This window comes from Nannospalax galili, unplaced genomic scaffold (genome assembly GCF_000622305.1).
Source record: "Nannospalax galili isolate Female #2095 unplaced genomic scaffold, S.galili_v1.0 scaffold514, whole genome shotgun sequence".
Taxonomy (NCBI): Eukaryota; Metazoa; Chordata; class Mammalia; order Rodentia; family Spalacidae; genus Nannospalax; species Nannospalax galili.
In genome coordinates this window covers 3,399,549-3,426,147 of record NW_008336076.1, presented here as the reverse complement: position 1 = coordinate 3,426,147, position 26,599 = coordinate 3,399,549, and positions in this window count along the sequence as shown.

Sequence of the window (26,599 nt, the reverse complement as noted above, 5' to 3'; positions counted from 1 at the left end):
ACTTTTTAATCAATGCTATTGATGTCTGTAAACACTGTCTTCAGTTTACCAGTCCATGTTCATCGTACAAAAGCAGACCAAGTTAGTAATTGTTAAATAATTCCAGCTAGAAAGCATTCCAGAAAACCTGAACTTCAGACCAGTATTTAGCTTCCGTTTTTCACAGCTTCCCCTGGCTAATTTCTTTATTCACTTCCTTCTCAAAGAAAATTCTTTTGTTGTGTGGTGTCATTTATTATGCAACACACTGTACCTCAGGCAGTTATTATCCTACTGAGCAGTATCTTGTGTGTTTATCCTCAGAGAGGTATGCGTTTTAGCTTTCTTTTCTTTGTATGCATCCTTCATCTTTCTCGGCTGATACCTCTGGAATTGGTAACATACCCATCATTATTTAACTGCCAACTGTTTTCAGAGAAGCTGTTGCTTTAAGCTCATTATTTCTTCCAATTGGAGACTCTGTAGAGTTTCATTTTACAACATGCAGCAGCCAGCATGGTACATGTGTACAGATGAATGGTCAGGTTTGTCCTTCACAGTCCCTTTGTACACAGGTTTGCCCCAGAACTGCAGCTTATAATGAGCTGTAAATGCATACTCATGTGCCTTAAACGTGTATCATCATGAAAACTGAAAAAAAGAATGAAAATGCTAAAATAAAGGCCGTGTTTCTAAATAAGCTGTTATGTAACCACATAGTTTCACAGTTTTATGCTTACCTAAGACTTCAAGAATTGCCTTGACTCTTCTCTAATTAGTTTGCACAAAACTTTCTTTCAGTCGACCACACTTGATTGGGCATCTGCCTTTCAAGAAGAATTAAGTGAGCTACACTTTAAGAGATTTTAAAGCAAATCTGAGAGTGGATAATGAAAGCACTAACATGCAGATTGTAGGAAATACAGGTAAAGACTCCATGGATACTGTTAGTTTAAAGGGTTGTGCAAGTCCATGCACAAGGTGGTGAGTTACAGTCAGAGAAAAGGATGTCCATCCCTGGTCTCTTTCTTTTATTCATTATTTAACCACCTGAGTTAACAGGTATAGGGGCTCCAAAATTTCAGATATAATTTTCAGAATTCTAAGGATCGAATGGTGTTTGGCCATTCAAAGCTCCTAGTAATCAGGGAGTCTATTTGGGGACCTGGGATAACAATAGGGAGTGCATCTATAAGTAATTGCTAGGCAATGAAAGTAAAGCTTTTTAACTTGGTGTCTTTTTCCTTTAACATAGGTCAGAGCAAATATATGTTACGCTCCACCATGATTGCATCTGGTATTGTACATTAGCACTGTTATTGTTTTCATTAAAGCAAGGAAAACCAAAGAAGATTAGTTATCTCAGCTGTAAATATCTGAGTTACAGAAACACAGCTGGAAAGCCATGGTTTCCACCCCCTTCCACCTTCTTTCCCATGGCTAAAATCAGCATGGCTCTATTGAGGTCTAAAAGACAAAGATGTATTGTCACTGACTCCTGCCATGCCAACATTCAAGTGTGCCACCTGCACTTAGCTAGAGTCACTTGGATCTCCAGACATTGCTAACAATTTCTTCTGTTCATCTGAGAGTGCTAAAATCATTGTTATCATGAGAAACACTAATCCTTTCCCTATGATTTTGGTAGGAATATTAAGAAAGCTAACATATTTCATAAATGAAGGTTTTATTACACTGTAGGGCACAGGACATTTAAATATCAGAGAGGACAATCAGAAAATAACTATTTTTAAGCTCCCAGCAGGAGTACATGCTGCTGCTGGCAATGGTTATATACATCTCAGAGCAGAGAGGTGGAAGCCGCTCTAATATTTCAGATTTTGTCACAATATATCATTCTATTTTAAAAATAGATCAATGGAGGATGCTCTTTCTTTGAAGATATTTCTGTGCTGCTTTATACGCAAATTTTTTTAAGGATTCTATTTATTCTCTGCCCAATTCTTTTCAAGTTAAAAAGCAAGGATTGTCCCAATTTTCTAGGATCCTCTGAAAAAAGAGCGAGCTCTAGTAGCTCAGTCCCTTCATGTCATTTTTCTAAGAAATTAAAAGGCCACAGACCAACTGAAGATGTGTGTGTGCATGCCTACCAGCATAGGCACACATGCATTCCTATGGTGTATGCATGTGTGTGCATGTGTGTGTGCGCATGTGTGTGAGCACATTCATGCACATGTGGGGAGCAGAGGACAGCTTCCGCTATCACACTCCACTTTATTTACTTCTTGGAGACAGGATCTGTCACTGAACCTGGAATTCACCAAGTAGGCTAGACTGGCAGACAGCAAGCCCCTAAGAACCTCCTATCTCTGTCTCCTTGCACTACAAGAGTGCACCACCACAACCAATGTCTTATATGGGTTCTGGGTTCAAACTCGGGTCCTCAAGCTTGTGCAGCAAGCATTTCACCTCCAGAGCCATCTTCTCCAACCCCAATTAAAGGTTTTTATTGTAGGGGGGAAAAAAAAACCACTAACCAAAGAATGTATTTAGAGGCTACACAAAGCCTTAAAAAGCTGAAGGTGTGTTGAAGAAAATCTTTACATGTATGAATCACTATGTTAACACCTATCTTCTATTTTTATTAAAATTCTTGTTTCAGTAGGTGTAGATTCCTTTTAATACACATTTGTAAGAAATCATACAGAATCCTCTCCCTTAATGTGTTTTATTCCAGTTGTCACCAAACATTTTGCAGATCTGTAGTATGATTTCACAGTCACAGAGCTGAGAGGGACACAAGCTGCCTATCTTATTCAGACTTCCCCAGTGGTGCTTGGACTCACGGTGTGTCATTTTATACTGTAAAGCCTCAATAGTCCCATATTAGAAAGCGTGATTACAAACTTTATGCCATGAATGGGTGCCATTTGGTATATGAGCAGAAGCTCTCTCTGTGACTTGGTAAAATGGATAAGCTAGTTAGTAAATTAGCTAGTTAGTCTGATTCCATTTCTGTTTCAGAGCTAACACTGGGAGAGTGACAGCAGCAAAGTGTAAGGTCAAGACGGACATTAAACAAGAAGACACGCATGGCCACAAGTAGCACGCCTCACTTTCCTCTCAAAGAATATGGAGCTTTGAACAACCCTGGAAGCAATATGAGACGTGTCTTTATGCTCACATCCCTGTCCAGCAATGGGTTGTTTTTTGTTATGATTTTTATGGTGTGCCCTCTGGGCCTGAGTGTATATGAGCAAAAGGAAACACAGTCCTGTGAGTAGAGACATATGAGGAAGACTCAAAGTCTTGAATTCCCAGGGGAATTCTAGCACAGACTTCTGGAATATAATCCCCAAATGGCCAGTGCTGTCTTCTCTTTCATTCTCTCTACCTATGTGCTGAAAACCTTGTGCTGTGCTGGACAAAAAGGATTGCTACAGTGAAACGGAAAATCATTCACTTGAATGTTTTCCTTTGCTTTTGAAGGTCAGTCTATCCTCAGACACGATAGCAGCATAACCTAACATTTGAGCATTTACTCATTTACTTGGATGTCATGTGTTGTACTTAACCTGATGTATGTACTTATTTTAACTTACTACTCTACCTCAGAGAAGTATAAGAATGAGAGACCATTTCCCCATTTCACAGATGACAAAACTGAGGCTTAGAAAATAAAATTTACCTAAGGTCATAGAAAGAGTGATAGACAAGCTCAGGTCTGAAATAACAGGTTTTTACCATGACACTCACTCTTTGCTTCATTCTGATGCCTCTTCCTCTGTCTTTACTTCTTTAGTTTAGTGTGCTATTTTCTACACTGAATCCAAGAAAAAATGAAAAATGACTTCCAGAATCTGTGGCCTGTTCCATGGCCAGTCATTGAGATATCTCTATGTGCTACACAGGGATCTGAGAGTTAACAGGAGGCGACAAAATCTCCCTAACCACCATACCCCCTCCACCATAAGAAGGGATGAGAAACAAAGACAAACATCAACAAAGGGCACACGAAAATGAAGTTTCTCAAGAGTAACTTGCAGCCCACCATTTTGAAGTAAAGTTCCAGTGACAGTTAAAAAAGAATGAAGATATGAGTTGCCTAGCAAGTCCTTTGCAGACCCCTGCAGAACACTTGACAATCAGCAGGAAGAGGGAAGTAGAGTTTTTAGCAGGAAAAGAGCAGAGGGGGACAGAACAGTAGGCACATACACATTCTCCACTTTAATCCAGAAGCTCTGAATTTATGAGTCCTCAGAGGCCGTTTCTAAAGCTGGAGGAAGAATCCAAGCTGGTAGTCTTCAGAGGACACTGTGCTGAGAACAAAGCACTGATGGCATCAAATCAAGGGACATCCCCTCTAAAGAACAGGTAATAAATCTCAGGAGAGACACCCACAGCACCACATGGATCTCAGCACACTCGTAAAAATATCTTCATTGCTGAAGCCATCAAAATTCCTGCCTAAAGAGCCTTCATTATAAAAGGAGGTAAGTAGACTTCTGTCAGACTCCGGGACTGGCTGCCTGCCGCCTTCAACACCGAGAGGAAGGAGTCCACGCAGCATGAGATGTTTGATGAGTAACTCAGCAGCAAACGGAACCTCGTGGTCAGAGCCTGCTGGTGTGCACGCCCCATCGTACAGAGAGACAGATGGAGGTGAGGAGCCGGGGACGGCTTCCAGTGCAGATAGGGTGCCGGAAAGGTGGCTTGTTAATAACACTGCTGCTCCAAGCAACTTCTTGTCAGCAGTCAAAGTTTCAGGATCATGGACTTGTGGCTTCTTGAGAATTGCTGCAGGACTGACATAATTCCTGGTGTAATTCCTGGTGTAACTCCAATAAAAAAAAATGAGAAAAGTCTCATAGCACTCCAAAGGCTACGCGGCAAGGCCACCGGTGTGAAGTGATAGATATTCGATGAAATTTTACATCTGGTCTGCGAGAATTCATATTGTTCCAAGAATCAAAGTCGTAGAGTTGATGCTCATGTTAACCACATCTCTGGGGTTTTGTTTTTTTTTTTTCTTTAATTTTTGGTGAAAGAAAATGATCAAAAAACAATTTCTTTTTGAGATTTTTTTTTTCAAAAAGATCTTTGACAGATGCTTCAAGACGATTTTTGAGATGAGAATAATCAAGCTTGCTGTTGGGAAGGGCTCATTTTCAGATAAATTATCAGTTCAGAGTACTGGAATTTCTGTATAAGGTCACATGATTTTTGAGAAAATATATGATTAATGCAAAGTCAAGCAGGAAGATGAATTTAAACATTAAAATTTGACAATGTAATTACATAATACTTCCCCCTCAACACTGTCATGGATTATAGTATTATGAAATGATACTTTTTAAAATGTAAAAATCATAGTAAACATACTGCACATCTTCCCTGAAAAAGCCATTGTGGTTAACCGACTCACAGAAACATTTCACACTGAGCAGTTTCAGAACTGACGGTGAATGTGGCATTATTTGTAAATATTCTATTGATTCTACAGACTGAACACAGCTAAGAGTCTCTAGAATTGTTTAAAACTGAGCTTCCTTTTGTGAAAAGTGGGGTGCTGGTGTATCACAACTCTAGGGTGGATTCCACAATTTCCCTTTCCCTGCCCTCTGACAATTAAAAACATAACTATAGGTAACTAAGTAGAGTTCTTAGGTTCTTCTATGCCCTTAAGGCACAGGAAACTTTCAGTTTGACAATGCTTGTGACTATGCAAATAAAATATAAGTCCTTCTAGTTGTCCTGGGGAGTTCACTGAGGCCAACCCACAGTGAGAGAGCTCTCTAAAGGCAGGCATTTGAAAATAATATTTTAATATTTTAATTTATGGCACTTTTATGCTGTAAATAAACGGATGAGAAGAAGGCAGAGATGGTGTACACTGCCCAAATCCAAGCAAATGAGGCCAGATGAATTGGACAGTTTAATGTGACCTAATGTGTGACATGAAATCAAAAGCCACCGTGTATATATGAATTTTTTCTTACTCAAAGACACCCTCAGCTCAAAAAGCCTAGCCCCAGTAGATTCAGTAGAGCATGGTTGCTGTTAAAGCTAGCAAAAAAAACACTTACCTTATTTGCTTGCTGTAAACATCTCTCTCCTATGTGCTTTGCCCTCTATTGAAGTCAACAATGAATCTGAAGACCCGAGTTCCAATCCTTCTTTTATCACATGATACAACTGTAAACTGGAGTTTGGTTTTCAAGATTCAGGCTATCAGTGTTCTTGTCTTCGAAGTCCAGAGATGATTGGAGGGATAAAGTAAGGTACTAGAAATTACCTACCCATGATATCCGAAAGCACTTTGCATATACTACTTACTGCCATTGATTGTAACACTTACCGTTAAGGCATTTGCCCCTAGAAATTTATGTGCATAGATTTACGTAATCATATTAAGACTATTTTATCAGTATCAGACTTGTAAAACTGATTCCATTTGTCAATGTTGGCTGAGCGTTTATTAAAGGCTGGCCACTGAAAGAGGAGGAAGACAATGGGATGGCATCTGTCTCAGTTGCTTCTGTTCTGCGGAGCAATAGGCCAGAAGAGAGAAGCACTGCTTCCGTCCCGAGCCCTTCTTAAAAATTAATGCTGCCACACAAAGCGACCTCCAAGGAAGGAGATAGGATCTTGAGAGGAAAAGCATCTCCACAAACGATCTTCCCATGCCAGGCTAGTGCACTGGTTGGGCTGACCTCAGTCAGAGAATAGAGGACCTACCTGGAGTGCTGCAGAAGCACGGGGCTTGCAATCAAGTTACAGAAAGGAGACCAAAAGCACTTAAGTAAACATAAACCACCAGGGCATTTTATCAGGTTGTAAGACAAATATACTCCTTCTTAAAAAGAAAACACTTTGACATGTTTTTTCTCTTCCACTTAATCTTTGATTGCCTTTCAGGTGGGAGAAGGGTGAAAGTTAGAAGTGAGAGGCAGGCAATGAAGGAAAGCAGCCAAAGTCTGTCTCAAATATGGCCGCTGATCTGCTCCCTGCTACCAGTTCTGCCACACAGCAGAATGATAGGGGCTAGAGCAAGCACACTGAAAGGAGAGGAAAGAGAGAGGAAAAAGTAGGAAAGGGAGGAATGCTTCCACAGCTGGCAGAAAGAGGAGCAACAAAGCTTGCAGCAGCAAAATTCCCTGAAGTTCCCAATTTAAATTTCCAGTGTGTGTCACTATCTAGGTATCCACATGTATATATGTGTCTGTGAGGGCACTGTCTGTCCATTTTCAGATGACTTATATTTTATAAATTATATGTTTCTTCTTATGCTCCTTGGGCTTAATACTTTCATTCACATATGAGGATTTCAAACAAAACAAGTTAGGCACACATCCACAAACAAGCAACAGGCATAGACGTATGCACACTCTGACACACACTCTAGATGATAAATGAATCAGATAAATCTATTTATAAATAGTTATCGATCCACTGCTCTGTGCAATGTTACCACATCACACAGTAGCCCCCAATGATCTATTTGGCTTCTGGACCTTTAGGTTAGCTGAAAGATGGCAAAAATGATGTGCAGGAGGTAACCAGTTAGATCTTTGTCCAAAGGACACTGAAAAATTGGAGTGGAACACCTGGGTGATCTGGAATCACCCTGCCATTTGGGTGCAGGACTCACCAAATAGTCCTTTGTGGGATTCTTCTTGGACTAAATCATCACACAGGAGACTGCAGGAGGCAAGAAGGGCCCAGCAGGTAATGCACACAACCGGCTAGTCAGCTGCCAGCTTGTTGACAGCCAGTGCTGGATTTCATAGTCAATGGGGATGTCAGCAACCAGGGAGTTCAAACGGAAGCCCTCGTGAAAGCAGACTCCAAGACAGTAATTTTACCTGTCAGGAATGCTATGCCAGATGGATTTACCAGCAGTCTGACATATTCAGTCTCTGTCAGAGATTTTTGAGAGGAGAGGAAAATCACCTTATATTCCATTCTCACTATTTCCAGCAATTCCTAGCTGCAGAAACATCAGTCTTAACATCAGGGAGGTCTGAGTAGTAGAACAAAGGGTCAACAGAAGAGGAACTTCTATGTGGAAGGGGCAGCCTTCAGACCTGGAGATTGGCTCCTTCAACCTAGCTGTGGTGTTCACTCACAACCAGAATTCCCCGGCTCCCCTGAAGTCCCCTTTCAATCAGCCAACCTACTCCCACCTAAGCTTACAACACATTCCACTGTGGAATTTTATATCATACAAGAATCTCTAGAAATTCATTTCTGTAAAGGGGGCTAGAAATGAACAAGTCAGAAAGGATATATGCCTGCACAGAAGAAAGTTAGATTCATCTCACAGACACAAAGTAACTATTCTTTCTCAGAGTCATAATTTTACTAGAAGGAGGGTAAGACTTTAAACTCTTCCATTAGATAACCTCTCAGGGAGCTTGTCCCTAGGATAAAAACTGATTGACCCTCTATCAGCATCCATGGATTGCCTGTAGTTCTTCATCTACGGGTAGGACCCTGTGAAATTTCCCCCATCCACATTGGCGTGTCAGCTGGTGGTGTCCTTTTGCAGGTCTTATTTAGGCAACCATATTGTTGATCTCTCATGGATGTAGCTCCCCTAGAAGACACCCTTACAGCGAGAATTCTGGTCCCATGGGTCTTAAAATCTTTCTACTATTTCCTGAGGCTTAAGTGGTCAGCCCTAAACACACGTGTGCATGAGCACCATGAAATCAACTCAGTGTGATGTGTGTTGTGTGTGTGTATATGTGTGTGTGCAAATGTATTTATGCATATGCAGCAATGATGATAAAAGAAGAGAACAAGAAATTGAGAGGGAGTGGAGGGGGTGGGAGGAGTTGAGGGAAGAACGAAGGGTGAAAACAATGTAAGTAAACACTCATGTATGAAATTCTAAAAACAACTACAAATAACCTGTTTGTCTATTTTTTAAAATGTTCATCAAAGTATTTCCACTGGTTTGAAGCTTTTACTTCATAGCACTTAGCAAATAAGAAGAGCTCTGTAAATAATATTAAATTGCATGTTTCTTATCATATGGATCCAGAGTGATGGTCCTAGATGTGGAGTGTCTGCCTCAGTCAAATCAAGTCCTGAAATCATGACCTACTTGAGTGTGGAAATAATTCTCTAATGCAGAAACTGTGTTATGTTTGTAGTTGTTTAAAGGTGTTGTTAAAATATATATTTATAAAGGTTTGTTTGTTTTGTAATTTGTTTTGATTTGTTTTATTTTTATTGCACTTTTAAAATTTCATACATTTCCCACTCAAATTCAGACCCCCTCCCCCATCCATGCCTCCCGCTATTCCCCCACTGAACCCTATGCACTCTGCCATACATGCTGAGTCCTATTCACTGAGGTGTCTGTACCCACAGGTCCTTCAGTATAAATGCATCCACTGGAGTCTATTCAGCCCATCCAATGGTCATATGTAAGTCATACTCTCCTTCACCCAGCAGCAATCAGTCTCAAACAGTTCTCACTCTAGTGCTGGCCTGTCACCTATTTTTCACCTCCCCTTTGGGCCCTTGCTAATTGAGCTGACCTGGGTCCTGTGTTCCATGCCACCATGCCACAGGTTCACATCAGCAAAAATGAGCAAGCCTCCAGTGGCCTGGAAGCCTCCACCTCCTTAAGTTCATGAACCAGCCATGGCTCTTACAATCTTTCCACCCCCTCTTCCACAATGGTCCCTGAGCCATGGGTGGGTGAGTTTCCACATAGGAGTCCCTTCCTACACTCTACAGTCTCTTATTCTTCAAAACTTGACCAGTTGTGGCCTTCTGTGTGCAATGCACTCTGATGTACAAGAAAGTATCACTGGTGAGAGTTGAGGGGTGCGTTAGCCCTCTCTTCTACCCCTTATTCTTCTATGTTCCATGAGCCTTGGTTGTAGAGATTTGACTACAAGATGTGTCACCTAGTACCGGGCATCTCCCAGGTGTATGTTCTCTGTGCCTGACCAGATGTGCAACTCTGCAGTAGCCTCCAACTGTTGCAAAAAGAAACTTGTTCCCAGGCATGTAGAGTGTCTGAACATTAATGCATATGTAGACCTAGGGGCTGCTTGACAGGGAGCGCAGTGCCAGATAGAATAGACTTCCCTTAAAGTGACAAACATGCCGTATAGCACTCCTCAAAGGAGCTTCATTTTGATTTGTTTTTAATGGTAGGTACTCTGGTTTAAATGTGAATGTTCCCCACAGGCCTATGTGTTTGAAAACTTGGCACTCAGTTGATGTTCCTGTTTCAGAAAGCAGAGGAACCTTTGAGTATAGGGACTAGCAGGATGTTGTAGGCCACTAAGGTAAACCTTGAGGCTTATAGATCAGCAGTGCTTTCAGATGAGATCTCTGCTTCTTGATCACCATAAATGTAAGAAGGAGCACATTAAGTACCTGCACACAACAACTCTCCAACTGCCATGCCTTCCCCATCATGTAAGCCAACAGAAACCTCTCCTTCCCTTAAGTTGCTCTGTCAGGTATTTAGTATCAGTACCAAAGAAGAGAAATAATATAGAAGGTACAACATAAATAGACAAATATGAAGGCAGTATCTATCTAGATACTGAAATAGATGTAGAAAGATTGATAAATATTCTTCATATTTTACTTTTCTGTGTACTAGTGTAAAAAGGGGCCATATTTAAATCTAGAACAAACAAGTTATACCTTGTAAGCTAGGCCCTGAACACCAGCGTTCCAACTTCATCTTTGTGTCTACCCAGCCACCTTGCCTTTGTAATAAGGCTTGCACAAGATGTTCCCCCATTCAAAGCTTGCCTTGCTTACAATGTGTACTACAAGGAGGATAATATTTTCACCAACGGGATATATACAGACTTAGATACACAGAAGTGCTGATTCGGGAATTCCATCGAGTGGCCCATCTTCAGGGTAGAAGCATCCTAATCTTGAGCTCTCTAAGAAGCTAGCCCTTCCAATGTCCTGCTACTGAGCATAAGCTTTGGATTTACTAATAATCCATCTTTGAGTTATGCATTTATTTCTAATGATTGCCCCACTGTTGTTTAGCTTTGTAGATTTAGTAATAGTTGGTTAAATTCTTACAGGACAGAAAATATGTTACTTTAATTCTATCTTAACCCCACTCAGTCTTTCAACTTTGTATTTAAAGAACACTGTAATAAATAACAGTTATTTATAGGTTCTATGAATTACTTTACTATGGTTTCGGAACACATATTCTTCTACTTTTGCTAAACGCCAGTACTGCTATGGACTCTTTTTGTTTAAACACATAAATAGAACTTAACAAAATGTCTACTCTTAGCAAGAGCCAAATATAGATAAATTAACCTTTTGAGATCCTATTCAATTCATGAATTTCATGGTCTATCCTTCCTTTATTATAAACCTGGCTCCATCACTGCTATTTGAACTTTTACAAGTCACTTGATCTGCCTACAGATACATTTTCATGGTCCTTTTGTAAGCTAATGCATGTGAAGCACTTAGCACAGTCTTGTCATTTGACACAAACTTGAAAACAAAATGCAATGCAAGGCCGGAGAGACAGTTCAGTCAGTAAAGGCCTTTACTTGAAAGCATGAGGACCTGAGTTCAGTTTGCAGAACCCACGTCACAAATGCTAGGTATGGTGGTGTGCCTTTGTATTCACAGTGCTGGGGAGCTGGAGGCAGATGTTTCACAGGGGCTCCTTCATCCTGGCGAGTTGCAGGCCAATGAGAACCTTGTCAGAAAATAAAGGTGCAGTACCTAAGGAATGACACCTGAAGTTGTCCCTGGCCTCCATATGCATGCATACAGATGTTTGTGCATACCCACACATACATGTGAACCAACACATGCTTGCACACACACACACACACACACACAATGCAATGTACACAATTGCTTTGTCAGGTCATTCAGTATTGGTGCTCATAGACTTATGGAAGAGCTACTCTTTTCTGATAAGCCTCAGGTGCTTTGCCCTCTTTCTGCTCTGGTGTTATCTTCTTCTGTGTACCTCTTTCTTCCTCCTCTGACTTTTTCAGTGAGGATACTCACAGAAGTTTCTAATTTCAGAACACTTTCCATTCAAGAGAGTATATGTCATTGTTGTTTTACTTTTTTGAGGCATGTTCTCTATGTAGCCCCAGTGGCCTAGAACTCACTATGTAGACCAGGCTGGCTTCAATACCACAGAGATCCATCTGAATCTGCCTCCCAAATACTGGGATTAAAGGCATTTGTCACCATGTCCAATTCAATTTTTTAAATTTATTTGTTGTCATTTTATGTGTATTGGTGTTTTGCCTACATATATGTAAGTGTGCCAGTGCTGTACAATGTCTGTAGATGCCAGAAGAGGCCCCTGGAACTGGAGCTGTAGACCATTGTTAACTGTTATGTGGGTGCTGGGAACCAGATCCCCATGCTCTGCAAGAGCAACCAGCGCTCTTACTCACTCTCTGAGCCATCTCAGAGTAAGACCCTAATGCTGAAGATGCTTACATATTTGAGCTTTAAAATAGATGTGCTGGATAGCTTTAGTGTCAACTTGACACACCTGGGATGAGGGAGCCTCAATTGGGGAATTTCCTCCATAGGACTGGCCTGTGGCCATGTATGTGGGGCATCTTCTTGATTGTTGAGTGTTATGGAAGGGCCCAACCCACTGTGGGTTGTGCCACCCCTTGGCAGGTGGCCTGTGTTGCATAAGAAAGCAAGCTGAGCAGGGGCCAGGGAGCAAGCCAGTAAGCAGCGTTCCTCCAAGGCCTGTGCTCCAGTTCCTGCCTCCAGGTACTTGCCTGAGTTCCTACCTTGGGCTCCTTGATGAACTATGGCCCAGGAGATTTAAGCTAAATAAACCCTTTCCTCCCCAAGTTGGTAGTGGTCAGAGTGTTTTGTCACAGCAATGGAGAAACAAGCTAGAACAATAGTTATAGAAAAATCAGGTTGTGCTGATGTCGAAGCTGCCTCTCCTGGCTATTTTTTATAGGACTGGAAGGTGCTATGCATGCTAACTGAACAGAAAATTAATCATCACTCTTACCCAGCTGGGAATCCTGTGATCTCTAACAACAACTGGCCTGGCAAGATAGACCCACCACCGGTGCAATAGTGGCAAAAATGTCATGGGAGTAACCACCAGCTTTCTCATTGTATTTAAAGGAAACCTGACATTGATATCAGACCTAAGAACCTGAAACTAGATAGGTCACAGGCCATAGGAGAGAACCTAATATTTGTCTGCTAAATAAATACAGTATTAAATTCACTGACTCCTAGTGAATTATCATTGTATCCACAAATTAATGCATCACTCAACGCTCAGCAGAGAAGTTCTTTATGCAGCAGATGGTGATCAACACAGAGAACCACAACTGGCCAAGTACAGAGAATAAGAGGCTATAGACTGTTTATCTTTGAATAGGACACCTACATTAAACTTCTGCCTGCCAAGGCTCAGACATCATTGCAGAAGACAGTGTGAAAAGATTGTTGAGAGCCAGAGGTGGTAGATGACCAAAGGAAAAAAAGGTTTCTGGACAGCTGGGCAGTTACTCATTTGAACTCACAACAATGGTGACAACATGCACAAGTCCCATGTTAAGCTCAAGCCAGACAAAAACCCACACAGATGTGTGAAAGTGGGTAAGAAACCCCAGCCCTACCTGAAGAAATACTGACAACCAATGGCTGCTGGGATGGGGAGAATCAATCTTGTTTAAGGATGAAACTCTTGGTAGGTTGATCAGGCTCTAGTGAATGAACCCACACCACACTGAAGGGCATTTGGGAACACAAATTTGACTCTTCATTTTACAGTCAGGCTCTAGAAAGCTTCAGCACGTCTTCCTCACTTTCTCATAACCCATTCACTTTTCAGTGCAGTCATACCTGACTTACTTCTGATTGCACAGTCTGCCATGGAGGGAAAGCACGGGAGTAGGATCAGCTCCACTGTGGCAGCAGGAGGCTGCTTCTTCACATCTTAGCAGATTAGAAAGGAAAGAATAGGGAATGCTGGTGCCCAGATGGCTTATTGGCTTTCTGTTTCAGCAAAACTATTTTTAAAGACAGCAATATGACTCAGCAAATGAAAGCTTGCAGCAAAGCCTGATGACCTGTGTTCAATCCCTGGAACTCACATGAAGGTAGAAGGAGAGAACCCACTCCATAGAACAGCCTTCTAACATCCACATGTATGCCATAGCATGTGTGTCACCCCCTACACACATCATGCATATACACACAAACAAGAAACTGATAATTTTTTAAATCTAAAAATCAAACTTATTGTAAATGTGTCTTTTGACAAACTAAATTACTGTTTTTATATAAATATATTTTTATTGAGCTTTTGTGATTTCATACAACAGTTCTTAATCAAAGTTACAAACTCCTCCCCTATCTATGCCTCCTCCATTCCCCACCACCACCGTGTATTCCGCCATACATGTTTAAGTCCTATCCATTCAGGCATTTGTACCCAAATGTCCTTCAGTGTAAATTTGTTCACTGGAGTCTAGTCAGCCCATCTAGAGGTCTTATGTAAGACATAATCTCCATCACCCAGCAGTTATCAGTCTCCAGTAGTTCTCAGTCTCATGCCAGTCTACCACCTATTTCTCTCCTCCACTTTGGGCACTTGCTTAATTGAGCTCGATGCCACCATTGCCACAAGTTTAAATGTGCACACTCCCAATGACCCGAGAACCTTGGCTGCCCTGTGCTCATGAACCAGCACGGGTTCTTAAAATCTTTCAGCCCTCTCTTCCACAATGGTCACTGAGCTGTGGGTGGATGAGGTTCCACATAAGAGTCCTATCCTATACTCTGCAGCTTCTTAATCTTTAAAACTTGACCAATTGTGGCCTTCTGTGTGCATCACACTCTGTTGTATAAGGAAGTTCTACTGGTGAGAGTTGAGGGATGCATTAGTTTTCTCCCTAACCCTTGTTCTGCTATGTTCCATGAGCCTTAGTTGTAGAGGTTCAACTGTAGATGTGTCAACTAGACCTGGGAATCTCTCAGACATATGTTCTCTGTGTCTGACCAGATGTGCAATTCTTAAGTAGCCTCCATCTGTTGCACTGTAAACTCAGCCAAATATACATGGTAGGAAAAGAAATATATCCTAGAGAAAACTCTTCATAGCTCTAGACAAATGAAAATTTCTTACTATATACTCAATATCGATCCTTATATTTACAAGCATGCCACACACCGCTCATCAAAGAAGCTTTTTTTTAAACTGCTAATTTTGTTTACATTTTTTTGTTGAGCTTTTTAAATTTCACACGAAATTTCCCACTCAAATCCAAATGCCCTCTCCCATCCATGCCTCCCCTATCCCCCCACCCTATGCACTCTGTCATACATGCTGAGTCCTATTCATTCAGGTGCTTGTACCCAAATGTCCTTCAGTTTAAATGCAGCATCCACTGGAGTCTAGTTAGCCCATCCAATGGTCATATGGAAGTCATACTCTCCCTCACCCAGCAGCAATCAGTCTCAAATAGTTCCCAATCTAGTACTGTCCTGCCACCTATTCTCACCACCCCTTTGGGCCCCTGGCAAATTGAGTTGATATGGGTCCTACGCTTGCCACCACTGCCACAGGCTCACATGAGCAAGCCTCCAGTGGTCTGGAAGCCTCCACCTCCCTGTGTTCATGATCCAGCCCTGGCTCTTGCATTCTTTGTGCCTCCTCTTCTGCAATGGTCCCTGAACCACAGGTGGGTGAAGTTCCACACTGGAGTCCCATCCTACACTCTACAGTCTCTTATTCTCCAAAACTTGGCCAGTTGTGGCTTTCTGTGTGCATTTCACTTTGATGTACAAGGAAGCCTCACTGATGAGCATTGAGGATGTATTAGCCATCTCTGCCTCTTACTCTGCTATGGTCCATGAGCCTTGGTTGTAGAGATTCAGTTTCAGATGTGTCACCTAGTACCAGGCATCTCCCAGGTGTATGTTCTCTGTGCCTGACCAGATGTGCAACTCTGCAGTAGCCTCCATCTGTTGCAAAAAGAAGTTTCTTTGATGAGTGCTGTACGGCATGCTTGTTACTCTAAGGGAGATCTCTTCTATCTGGCTCTGCATTCTCTGCCAAGCAGCTCCCAGGTATATATATGCATTGACGTTCAGACACTCTATGTGCATTTCTCATAGGGTTTCTAGGGCATCACTTTTCCTTTTAGGTTTCATAGCCCCCAGTATTCACTCATCTCCACTCATTTTTCTCATATCGAGCTTCTATCCTCTCTCCCTCCCTAGTCACAGTGTCTCCATTATCCCCACCCCCCCAAAACCTCCAAACTCCTGCCATCTTTCCTTTCCTGACCTCCCTCTCTCCCTGACACCATGGTCCCTTGCATGTCCTTCCCTCCTCTGCTCCCTGCTGATTACTCACAATTTTTCCACCTCCCTTGGGTAACATCTGTTCCCTACCATCCCCCTTTCAGGTTGTTTCTTGTCCTTTACCTCCATGTGTCCTTTCCCTTACCTGGCTCCTGGTGTTACTTCAGAATTTATATAATCACATATAAGGGATTGGCGACACAGTCCACAAATGAGGGAAAACATATGTCCTTTGCTTTTCTGCATTTGTGTTACTTCATTTAATAGAACACTCTCTAGCTCCATCAATTTACCTGCAAATCTCATAATTTTATCTTTTGTTACTGCTGAGTAGAACTCCATTGAATAGATGTGCCACATTTTTATTAACCATTCATCAGTTGAGGAACATTTAGGTTGTTTCCATTTCTTAGCTATTGTGAAAAGAGCAGCAACAAACACGAATGTACAGGTATCTCTACAGTATGATGTGTCCTTTGGGTATAGGCCAAGGAGTGGTATCACTGGGTCATACGGTAGGTTTATTTTTAGTTTTTAGAGAGTTCTCCACACTGTTTTCCATAGTGGTTGCATGAGTTTGCATTCCCACCAGCAGAGAATGAGCATTCCTCTTTCTCCACATCCTGTCCAGCGTTTGGAGTCTTTCATTCTCTTGATCTTTGCCAATCTGACTGGATTAGAGGGAATCTTAGAGTACTTTTTATCTGCATCTCTCTAATTACTAAGAATTTTGAGCACTTTTAAAGTGTTTCATAGCCATTTTCATCTCTTCATTTGAGAAGGTTCTGTTTAGATCTATCACCCATCTTTTTATGGAGTCGTTTATCTTGTTATTTCTTTCTTTTTTGAGTTCTTTGTGTATTCTGGATATTAATCCTCTGTCAGACATGTAGCTGGTGAAGATTTTCTCCCACTCAGTGGGTTTTCTCTTACCTCCTTTGGTTGCTTCTTTGGTGTACAGAAGCTTTGTAGTTTAATGAGGTCCAACTTACTGATTGTTGACCTTAGTGCCTGAGCAGCTTGTATCTGATTTAGAAAATTCTGTCTTACCCTTATATCTTGGAGGGTACTACCTATGTTTTCTTCTAGCAGTTTCCAAGTTTCAAGTTTTATATTGAAGTCTTTGATCTCTTTGCAGTTGACTTTTGTGCAAGGTGAAAGATAAGGAACAAGTTTCATTCTTCTGTAGGTGGAGATCCAGTTTTCCCAGCATCCTTTGTTGAAGATGCTGTCTTTCCTCCATTGTGTGTTCTTAGCACCTTTGTCAAATATCAGGTGACTGAAATTATATGAACTCATGTTTGATTCTTCGATTGTGTTCCATTGATCTACGTGTCTATTTTTGTGCCAGTACCATGCTGTTTGTATGACTATAGCCCTGTAATATAATCTGAGATCTGGTATGGTGATCCCTGCAGCAATGTTAAACAGATAATTTTTTTAAAAAACTATTTGTTCATAGCCAGGTGTGTGCCCTTTAATCCCAGCACTTGGGAGGCAGAGGCAGGTGGATCTCTGTGAGATAAGGCCAGCCTGGTCTACATAGTGAGTTTCAGGCCAGCTAGGGCTACAGGGAGACCCTGTCTCAAACAAAAACTATTTGTTCATCTAGGATATCTGTGCTGTTATACTGATTGTATATTTTTTTACTCATTTTTCTTGTCTTGTCATAAGCATGAAAGTATTGGTCTACATCGATTCTTTTCCATGATACCAGAATCCCTTGGTATTCTCATCTCTAGATAAACTAAGTTCACTTTGTCTAGTACCATAGTAGTATTCACTGAATTGAAACAAGAACAAGGGAGAGACTCATGAAACTCAGGAAGTAAAAAGTAAAAAGTCACATGTCTGGAAAGTGGAAACTTGGAAGATTCTCAAAGACTCCATCCCAAGCTTTACAGAAGTAAACAACTGTTGCAGAAGGGGACTCTAACCAGTCAAGCTATGAAGAGGAGGTTCTGGGACTGATGACTGTGGACTGTAGACTGTGGACCGTTGAGATTCTGGGACCAGTAGCTGCAAGTTGTTAATATCTCCAGCACTGCAGCTTTTATAAGTCATCATCCATCTTGCAGTAAACTTTTCAGTGATGCAGTGTTCAGTGATGCTTTCATGAGTGGACCCTGCTCCTGTAAGTTATCCCTCATCCATACTCTTGTCAGTAACCGCATTAAAAACTGCTTCACCAAATTGGACTTTGGCACAATCATTACAGTCATTTGTTGTGAGTGTCCTTTCTGGAGTAAGGAGACAGACGTGTGTGTTGTATCACCTGAGGAAAAATCTCTAATATGCACTTTCTACTTGATCTCTAAATACTGACATTTCATAGTACTTATATGATGCTTGGTTTTAATCATCAATGTGATTAGATGAAGAAACTCCTAAGTAAGCATCATACATTTGGTTGTATCTCTAAGGTTGTTTACACAGAGAATTAACTGAGTAGGTAAGCCTTACCCTGAATGTGGGCTGGGCTCATAGCACGAATAAAAAGGAAAAAAAGGGTAAAGCCACCTGAGCACCAGCATGACCTTTCTCTGCTCCCAGGTTCGTCAAAATGTTAACAAGCAGGCTCCTGACACCATAGACAAGAGCCATTCTTACTGCCGTGCTTTCTTTGACATGAGGGGCATACCCTCACACCATAAAGATTGCTTCTTGTCAAGTATTTGGTCATATCAGCAAGGAAAGAAACTAATACAGAAATTTGGTACCAATAATTGTGATCACCGCTAGGAGAACTCTGACCATAGCGTTCATAGGATTTGGGAACTGGTTTGTTGGAGTAATCTCAAGAGTTTGGAACCACTGGGCTAGTGAGGGTCTAAATGCTATAAGCAGAGCTTAATGGGTCATTCTGATGGGAGTATAAAAGACAGAAATGTAATATAACTGTAGGCAGTGGGGACTGTACTCATGAGGTTTCAGAGGAGAACAAGGACTCCATCAGGAACTGGACTAGACGCCATTATAGTCTAGCATTATACTCTGGTGAAGATTTTGGCTGTATTCTGCCCATGTTCTGAAATTTTGAGTGAGGCTCAACTCAAAAACAAAGAACTAAGATTTAGGGTGGCAGAAATGTTAAGGCAGTGTAACATTTGGTGTGTGTCGTGGTTATTGTTCTCTGCATTTACCTAGATTTATGAAGAAAGAGAAGACGATAATATAAAAAGGTGCATTCAGGAGAGGAACAGAACATGAATCTGATCAGACATGCAGATAGAAATGTGCAATTTGACTGCCTGTTAAAGTCGAAAACAGGGCAAGTACAGACAAAGTGGCTATGGCTGTTAAAGATTTCAAATCATTAGGGAACAATGTCATACTTGGCACTGGAATAGTAGGAAAGGTCTACTGATGGCAAGACTTTGCCCATTGAAGGGTTCAGCTTGGAAAAATGCAAACTTGTTTGAAAGATCACAGGCTAAACTGAAAGTGCAGACCCTACTAATAAACAACTGCCTAGGACAATGTTTTCCCACTTTAAGTCAAAAAAGGATATTATTACAGCTGTTGTAGAAGGGGGCAGACTACATCTCAAGCTGGCAGAAGAATTTGGTGTCATTGTTCAAAATGTGCTGGCTTTGCAGACATGCAAGTTGTAGAACTGAGAAATGTGGCCTCCTGCTGTTGGCATGGTCCAGTTATCTTTGAAGAGGACCTGAAAGGGGACTAGGTAAAGCCCAAGTTTCAATGGAGACCCAAGGAGTTGGAGATGACAGAAACATGGAATAATCTCCAAGGAAAGGTGCAGATGCCAAGTGGAACAAGAATAAGAGGGAGATCAAATACATGGCAGGAAAGTGAGCTGGAGGGCCTGGACTACCTAAGGCTGTTGGAGCCTAGACAGTCACTGAGAGCCTTACATGCTGGGCACGGAGCTGCAGTATTTGATGTCTGCCCTGTTGTGTTGTAGTCTTACCTTTGTCCAATCTTTCCTTGCCATGCCCCTCCCATCCCTCTCTTTTGGATTGAGAATATTAGTTCTGTGCCATTGAATATTGGAAGCATACAACTTTTTAAAAATTATAATGATATTTATTTTTCAAATAGAAGTCATTTTTTATTTGTTGATTATTGTGTGTGTGTGTGTGTGTGTGTGTGTGTATGCCATACAGAACACCCCAAACAGTCTTATTCATCTATATACCCACTTCCCAAATGGCACCCTCCCATAGCCCCCACCCCCCACTAGAGCCCATATACTATGTCATTACTAACACTGAGATATTGGCACATGCATCTCTAATCTCTATGTATCTGATTATTATTAGTCACAGTCTGTTACAGTGTGAGACCCACCTAAGCATGGCTATAAAATCACCAGATAGATTTCAGTGGTAATGTGTTTCACTTCTACTAATTAACATGAAGTAAATTTTTATGCTTTTTCCTCAAATATAACTCAATTTTTATTTGTTTGTATGTATGTGTGTGTGTGTGTATCATACAGAACATCCCAAACAATCTTATTCATCTCTATACCCACTTCCTAAATATTACTCTCCCATAGCCACCCCCCAAACTGGACCCCATATATTCTGTCATCCCTGTTACTGTCCACTGTGTTGTCAGCACCCCCAGCCATTCCCCAGTGCTTGTGCATCCACTGAATCTAGTCAGCCTATCTAGAGTTCCTTGTTTTAGGAAGGTCAGCTGTTCCTCATCTAGCAGCAATCAGTTGTCAATAATCCTTTAGATAAGATTGGGGTTTGCTGTGCATTTTCCCAGTTCTATGCTGGGTTACTGTCTAGTAATACAAAGGAAATATATGACTTTCAAAGTTACAGTTAAGAGGTTCCCTGAATCACAGAAGAGACTCTGGACTTTGGGACTGCTAAGAGTTTAGAATTTCTTGGAGATGAACTAAATTTGTTTTTATTATGAAATAAACAGAAGATTTCAGGGGATGTGGTGGAAAGTTATGCAGGGGGATATGAGTGGATGCTGTGTTTTAAAGTAATGTGACTGGATATCAGGTGACAAGGGATGAACCTGTTACGACTGATTTTATCAACTTAATTGGATTAAACAGCACTTAGGGCATTAGTGCAGAACCCTTTCAGGTATGTCTGTGACAGTGTTTCCTAAGAGGGTTGACTAAGGAAGGGACGCCTTCCCAGAATGCATATGGCACACATGGGCTTGGTTCCCAGAGTGGATGAGGAAGGAAAAAGAAGAAAGCCAGCTGAACCCCAGCCTTCTTCCTTCTGTTTCCTCACCCATCAAGATTGAGCAACTGAAATAAACTTTGCCTCCCTTAAGTTGCTTTTTACCAGGTATTTGGTCACAGCAATTAGAAAAGTAATCAATATAGCTTGGTTCAGATATATTTCTTTCCTGTCATGAGACTATGACATTTCTATTATGAATTGGTTTTGGAAATAGTTCCCTCAGTTGTTCTTACAAGAAACCTGACAGCCATCTCTCACCTACCTTTGTCTCTGGCTTCCCATCTATGACTCACCACCAAATCTTTCAGATCTATCTCTCTTTTTCTTCTCTATTGTCACCATGCTTAACCAATTCCTATCTTCACTCACTAGAAATATTGGTATAATTTCCTAACTAAACAGTGTCCTTTCAGAACCCATCATCTATTTTTCCTCCTGTCACCCATTCCATTTTTCAACTTATATTCAGCTATATGTTCTCACTGTTTTAAAATAAAATCTAAATCACTTAACATAGTTTTAAAAGTATTATATGATCAGGGCCGTGACTCCCTTTACAATTTTTATCTCATAATTTGTATCTCTGTTATTCTTTAGGCTTCAGCTCTGTCGTTGAACCTCTAAATGCCCCAGTTGTCTTTAATTTCAGAATGTCGACACGTGCTGTATGCAATATTCACCAACATTCCTTTTTTTTGTTTTGCTTCAGTCTCTTTGAGACAGGGTCTCCCTGTAGCCCCAGCTGTCCTGGAACTCACTATGTAGACCAGGCTGGCCTCAAACTCACAGAGATCCGCCTAAGACTATACTTTCAGGGATCATTTCTATAGTTTGTTACAACTCATTCTTAACTAACATAACTAACATAGCTCATTCTAATTCTTCAGCTGTTTATGAAATTATACATCTTCATAAAATTATTTCTGGTTTTAGTAATTAAAACAGACTTTTATCATAATGCCTAAATTGCCACTAACTTTTCAATTGCAAAGCTAATAAATAAGGATTAGATATTATTTTGCATAACATAGGTCTGTCTCACATGGTAAGCTTCGTGAAGGCTGAGATCATTTCTATTTTACCAGTATACTTTTAGCACAGAATAAATAGATCGTGGATATTCACTTCTTTTCAGTTGAATGCAAACTCTTCTATGATCTTTGCCTAATCTTGGTGCCCCTATTGGGTAGAAACATATCACACTTCTGTTTCCAGTGCCTACTTCACAGTGCACATCTTCAGCTTAGCATAGTAACAATAGAGAAAGAGTATCAATCCTCTTTGAACTTGTACTTGCTGCATTTCCTGCCTGTGTCACTGCTGTTCATTGTCTTCCTGCATTTTGAAGACTTGTGTTATTTGTTTCTCTCTCTCTCTTTCTCTCTCTCTCTCTCTCTCTCTCTCTCTCTCTCTCCTTTTTAAGACAGGGCCTCATGAAACCCAGGCTGGCCTGGAACTCCCAATATAGCTTGGACCTTGAAATGCTGACTCTCCAGCCTCTACTTCTAGAGTGCTATAGTTACAGATATTTACCATGCCTGGTTTTCTTTATGTAATTTTCAATTACTCTTTATCCTTCATTATTGGTGTCAGTTAATTGATCATAGTAATTGGTTCTTTCTTTATGCACTTCTCAAATATTCCACCGTTTTACTTTTAGCTACTGTTTGCATCATCATCATTCTCCTAGGTCCTCCAATATTCATTCATGCTTCCAATATTTTACTTTAAAAACCAGAACATTATCTCATCCCATTGCCCAGGATAGCCTTGAAAACTCACAGTCCTCCTGACTCTGCCTTGCCAGTTCACTGTATTCCATAAGTAATTGCCTTCTCTGCATTTGATACTCTTGAGAAACACCATATAAATAAGGAGCATGGATTCTGAATTTTTCATGCTTGGGTAAAAATCTTGATTAGGCCATTCTTAGCTACTTAACTGTAATGAAATAACTTTCTGTGCCTCAGGGTAAAAGAAGAATAATTAGGATATGTATGGGGCTATGATGAGAATGGAATGAGTCAATAAATATATCTGTACACAAGTCTTTTCACATAGTAACTACTCAGTAAATTCTGGCTACTGTGATTGCATTGCTAACACAAGTTTCCCAAACTCATGGTGTATCATTTCACCCTCTGTCCATGCCCAACTATTTCTAATAGAAAATTGTTCAGAATCCTATTCCTTTATTATAAGGAATTTATAAGGAATTTAAAAATTCCTTATAATAAATATCACTTTATCCAATAAAGTGATAGCAGTCATTTAAGCATGTTAATTTAAATAATTGTCATCTACTGTTTTATAGGCTTCCAAAATATTTTATATTTCATATATTCAAATAAAGAGTTTAATTAGAGTTACCCTACACAGGGGATAATGCTTTTCCTAGAAACCATAGATTGCCCAATAAAAAGCCCAGGGCCAGATGTGGAATACCTCCCCTTGAGTTATTGCTCTGGGGCGTCCTAGAGATCCCCTCCAAAAAAACAATGCAGGCTATTGCCATTGTTCTTGGTTTCCCACCAGAACCTGATGTCCTAAAGACACCACACGTTTTGGTAACAGGATATGGAGAAATCAAGTTGGTACTGTTTGGGAAGTTGTCTCCCTGCTGGCTAGTTTTCACACTACCAGAAGGTGACTTGGTTGCTGGGGGAGAAAATCATCAAAAGTCTTACCCAACTGTGAATGCTGTGAGGTACAAAAATGGCCAAGATATGTTATGTCCATAGGTGCAGTAGTGGCATAAATGCTATGGGAGTAACCAAAAGCTTTCTGATAAAATTTAAAGCCTGCTCCATGTGAGGAAACACATGCCTGTAAATCTGGCCAAGAATCCATGACTGGCAAGCTCATAGGCCCCAGGGGTAAACCTAATATTATTATTTTGCTCAGTGGACATAGTATCAAACTGTTCTCTAAATTCTTATCTCTGTACCATTTCATTAGTGTAACTCAGACATCAGCTAATGCAGAAACTCACAACCAGTCAAAGTGTAGAGAATGTGTATCTTTGGAGTGCTTATCCATGAATAGGGCACTTATATCACAATCCCTTACCCCAGCGCTCAGAGACCATTGCAGAAGATGGGGCAGAAAAGACTGTAAGAGCCAGAGATAGACTGGCAAATATCAGGGTGAAATGTGGCTTCTGGAATTAGAGGATCATTGCACTCAGGAGCTTACAGAGGCTGTAATTTATTGTAGAAGACCTTCACAAAAGCAAGTCTTTCAACATTCCAGTGTGGACTGGGGAGGGACTCAGGAGCTCCTCCTCATAGCTGAGGAGCTACTGAAGGTAATGGTTGCTGAGACCATTTTTAAGGGTGTGGTTGCTGGTAGGTTCATCATTCTCCAGTGAATGGCCCCACACTCACTAGTCCATGGGCAGTACAAACTCAGTGGGCTATTGAAAAATATTTAATGACATGAACTGGGGGTGGTGGATCTGGGAAGAGTTAGAAGTGTGGGAGATGAATAAGATCAAAATACATTGTAAACATGTATGAAAGTCTCAAAGAAGCTGTAAATATATTTAATTAAAAAGCCACTTACATTAAAAAAAAATTTATCACCAAAACAATCTGAGGCCACATTCCTATATGATTTCTCTGCTTACAAAATTTTCAAGCTATAAGAGATTTGAATTTTTCTTTTTCCATTCAAATTCTTAACCTTAGGGAATATAATAAATTCTAGCGATAGTAATGAAATGCTGAACAAAAACTTAAAATTGCCTAGAAATGTACTATCAGTTAACTAGAAGTTTTTCTTCCACTAAACCACATTCTGGCCTGTACAGAGTAAAGCCCTTTGTCTTTTTGGCAGCCTCTTTGGCTGAACTTGGATCTAAATATCCAGCCCTTCTTTAAAACAGCTCAACAAGGTCAGGAGAGGAAATTGTGCTGACCGATACACATATTCCAGGACCTAGGATGCTTGATTTTTTTTCAGAGCCTATAACAGCCCAATCAGGGAATTTCATTGCTAGGATCTCATCTTATTATTTTTTCAATTCATATTGGATTCACTGTTAAGCTATTTTCAGTCATGCACATTGACCTAGATTCTCCCACAGAGTAAGCTACTCCTCAGGAGTACACTAGGTACTTGAGGAAAGTATATTAACACTTTCAGGTATGCTATGATAACTGGTTAGCTGGGGTCTTAAAAGAGTTACCTCACAGGATATTAAGTGACACCTTCGTATGTCAAAGAGGATTTACACAACTTCCCTAGGTGGCTACAGGGGAATCCCAAAGCTAGTAGAAACTGGTTCACTACATAGAAGAAAAGCAAATATTTAAACAATGGATTTTTTATAGATTTTCTAATAAAAATTCCATTGTAAAATTAACATTTAGATTCTAATTGGAGAAAGGTCTTTAACCCAATACCAAGTTTAATACAAAATGGCAACCCCACTTTGAAGATCATAAATTATAGTTTCCCCTATAGACAAGATCTTATTAAAGTGTTTATGGTTAGTATTTTACTTTCTCTCAACTGAGCCTTAAACAAGGCTTGTATTAATTTCTTTAACAACATTATTCATTAATTCAAAATAGTAACAAGAGTGGATCATTGCAGTTGGTGCTCATAACTGACAAACGCAGGGACAGGTGTTTGAAGAATGGATGGACCTGGCGATCCAATGACACTACCCAGGTCACCTGACTTCTGCAGCATCTTAATTTTCCTCCATTTCTCCACCCCCCTGCACTTCTTTCTTTTGTGTTCCACTTTGTTTTCTAGGACCCTTGAACATCTCCAGACAAAGTAGCTTAGCAAATCAATGGGAAAAATAAAAATAAATAAATAAATCAATAAATAAATAAATAAATAAACAGCAAGAGCAATAAGACAAGAGAAGGAAATTAAAGGAGTAATAATTGGAAAAAGGATCAAATTATCTCTTTTTGCAAATGATATGATATTATATCTAAGAGATACCAAAATTCCACCTGAAAACTCCTAGAAATTATTAACATAGTCAGTAAAGTGGCAGGCTACAAAATTAACCTACAAAAGTCTGTAGCCTTTCTATATACCAATAACAAGCAATCAGAGAAAGAGCACATGGGAACACTCCTGCTCACAATAACTACAAAAATATAAAATAA